The 250-nt window shown below is 46.8% G+C and overlaps 1 protein-coding gene across 1 annotated transcript in view; it reads right to left on the bottom strand.

Annotated features, from left to right (window-relative positions):
• bcas3 (BCAS3 microtubule associated cell migration factor) overlaps positions 1 to 250 on the bottom strand; it is a 640,166-nt gene that overhangs the window by 90,098 nt on the left and 549,818 nt on the right. The gene's annotated exons all lie outside the window — the stretch shown is intronic.

Raw genomic sequence — 250 nt, 5'->3', positions numbered from 1 at the left:
CTGTGCACACAAACATCACTCCTCTGTGCACACAAACATCACTCCTCCATGCACACAAACATCACTCCTCTGTGCACACAAACATAACTCCTGTGTGCACATGAACATCACTCCTGTGTGCACACAAACATAACTCCTGTGTGCACTCAAACATCACTCCTCCATGCACACAAACATCACTCCTGTGGGCAAACAAACATCACTCCTCCATGCACACAAACATCACTCCTGTGTGCACACAAACATCACT

Source organism: Nematolebias whitei, chromosome 6 (assembly GCF_014905685.2).
Source record: "Nematolebias whitei isolate Nwh7 chromosome 6, NemWhi1, whole genome shotgun sequence".
In the NCBI taxonomy this organism is placed as follows: domain Eukaryota; kingdom Metazoa; phylum Chordata; class Actinopteri; order Cyprinodontiformes; family Rivulidae; genus Nematolebias; species Nematolebias whitei.
Note: the sequence above shows the minus strand (reverse complement) of the source record. Positions and strands in the feature narration are given on the sequence as shown.